Source organism: Lolium perenne, chromosome 4, assembly GCF_019359855.2.
Source record: "Lolium perenne isolate Kyuss_39 chromosome 4, Kyuss_2.0, whole genome shotgun sequence".
NCBI lineage: Eukaryota > Viridiplantae > Streptophyta > Magnoliopsida > Poales > Poaceae > Lolium > Lolium perenne.
In genome coordinates, this window is record NC_067247.2 from 294,670,218 (window position 1) to 294,673,293 (window position 3,076).

Here is a 3,076-nt window from a genome sequence, read left to right on the forward strand (position 1 = left end):
CTTATACCAATTAAGGATGGACCCCGACCACGACGACAGTCTGGGATCGAACCAAACTCCTTCGCCGGTAGCTGCAACCCATCATAGACCGCAATACCATGGGGACTTAGGACTCCCCAGCCTCACCGCTTGCTCCTTCGGGCGACAAGTGTACTACGGACAATGTCGTGGGGACTTAGGACTCCCCAGCCTCACCGCTTGCCCCCTTGGATTACAAGTGTACTACGGTAAAGCGCATCCGTTGATGAACGAGAGGTGGAAACACTTTTGACTACTCTGTCCCACTCCGGATCTTATGGTTAACACGGTTGTTACGGCACAAGAATCACTGGACGACATTTGCTGTTTAATCCTAGATGGATATAAGCCCTTGCAATGGAACCTCCACCATATCAACACATTCCATGGTTCCATTGCCCACCACTTAGTCATATTCATAGTTATGAAAATAGTGGTTTTGCTTTTTATGCAATAGTGATAAACATAGTACTTTGCAAGTAATTTGGTAAAAAATACTCGAATGACATGAGCAAGTGATGAACTTGCCTAAACACTGCAAAGTGTTGCAGTTGGATGGTGTGGACTGACCCTTGTCCTCTATTGCTGAAAAATAGCATCATTGTCTGATAAGGGAAATGGTTAAAGAAGCAATTATGCATGATTCAGCTTTTAGGGTTGTTTCCCCCCTTCCGGTGTTTTTATCATTTCATGTGAGAGGTTAATACTAAGAATGATTTAGGGATACTTTGTTTAGGGTAAAATACTACCTTGAAATGTTGTCAAGGTGTTTTTAAAGTCCAAAAGCATTTATGGACTTATTTTCATTATTGAAAATATAAGGTGTGATTTAAATGGTTATTTTAATCATCAAATTTGGACTTAATCTTGTTTGTCTTCAAAAATTCCATTTCATATTTTATTATGATAGAGAATGTTATCCTGAGTAGTTTTCATATTTTTAGTTATTTTTTAGAGCTATTTATCATTTTCTATGTATTTCAAAGTTTCGGGATTAAATGGAATTGTGAAATGTCTAATATGCCCCTGGGCCCACTTGTCAGGGTGGTCCAGTGGGTTAACCCTAACCCGAGCCGCACGTCGGGCTCGGTCGGACGCGCCCGTCCCCTTCCCCTTCTCTCTCGCGAACCCTAGCCTCCTCGCTCTCGCGGCGCCGTGGTCGCCTGCGCCTTCGCCGAATTACTCCGGCCAACTCCGGCCATCACCGGCGGTGAGATGTGGCGCATCTGAACCGCCGTTCGACGGTGCTTCAGATCCACAGCGTCGATCTGTGTTTCGCCGCCTCCTCGTCTCGCCCCATCGCCTTTGCTCGCCTGCCGTGGTATTCCGCGGCGATTTCGTCGCCGCCGACGCTCCTGGCGCCGTGGCGCGGCCGTGTGCCTCGCCGTGGTTGCGCTGGCGTTGCGGCGAGGTGGTGCCTAGCTTGGCTTGGCCTGGCGCCGCCGTTCGCCCGGCGTGTGCCGCCGTGCCACCATGACCGAGCTCCTCCCGCTTCACCTGTAAGTTAACTTCTCCTCCTTCCTCCTCTGCTACCTGTTCTACTCTCTTCTCTCCTCCTCCTCTTCGTCTAGCTCGGCCACTGGCCTACTTCTCCATGTGGAGATGCTGGACGTGCCGATGTGCTGCTGCTGCTACGCCTCTGTGGCCTTGCGCCATGCCAGCCCTGGTGTTGTGCTAGCTGCTGCGCCGTGCTAGGCTAGGCATGCTGCTGCGCTACTGCTGTTGTGCTTGTGCTGCCATGCGTATGCTGTTGCTGTGCTGCTAGGCTGCTGCCATGGTTCCTAGTTACTGTGCTGTGTTGTTCTTCTTTCTCACCTGCTGTTGTAACTCATGAGCTCTTGCTCATGAGCATATTGTGATGCTTTGCTTAATTTATTGGCTCCTGCTGTTGCCCTGTATACCATGCCTCTCCTGTGTATGCAATTGCTTGCCCTTGGCTTGATCATGCTGCATGATCCTTGCCTTTGGCAAGTGCCAGTGCTTCTGATGTGCTATTATTTGTGCTCTAATTCATGAACATGCTCAATTGAGCCTAGCTGTTGAATTAACAGCTCCATCCCTTGATGGAGTGCTTCTGGATACAATTGTGCTGCCTAATTCACTTATCTGTGATGCAATTGTTCAGTTATATATTTGATTTAATTATCTGGTACATGTATTGATACTTGAATTGATTCTAGCATGCTGTAGCATGCTCTAGCAAGCTTCTGGTGTTCATATGATCACCAGTTGCTTGTAAAAGCTGCTCTTTGGTGTCTGTGCCTCACTGTTGCTCACTCTGTGCTGCGTGTGTATCACACAGGCTTGGCCTGGTGTGTGATGGTGCTTGCTCAAGCATCTGTTGATGCTTGCAGTGATCCATTGGATCATCAGCAAGGTTATGTTGCATCAATTACTTGTGTAATTCATTTATCTGTGTTATCTTGCTTTGTTGAATGGATAAATGATGTGAACTGCTTGCAGTTATGATCATCCTATTAATTGTGGTAGGGCTAGATGGATACCAACACTTGGTTGTGTACCCTAGCCCTCCATTTGAACCCATCTGGGTGATGATAACTGTGCAAGGCTTGTGATTTGGGCTGTTTCAGTGGTAGAGGTGACCTTGACAGCAATTCATTGCTGTTAGGTAGCTCCCACCCTTGTTGGCTTGCTGTGGCTTTGTGAATGCATCACTGGACAATTCCTTGTTGGATTTCCAGTGATCTTTGCTGTTGACAAAAAAGAATAGACTCAATCTGTCTATATGTCTGATGGTTAGTGAACCATGTAGTGATAGGTGAGTTGGGCTAGGCTAGCTGTGGATCAATCCTTGCTGGGTTCTTTGGTTTGCCTCAGTGATAATGCACTAGGCTTGACCATGTCTTCCCTAGGATGATTTTCTTCTGGCTTAATCCCCTTTTTGCCAGCATCAAATGGTTTAACACCAAATGATGATGCACACAGGGTAATCTTACCCTCTGGCTTGTGTATGTGTAATGCACATGCTTATTTATGAGCAAAAACAGATGTTTGCCCATGATTTCTTGTTTATACCTCACTCCAGCTCCTAGATTAA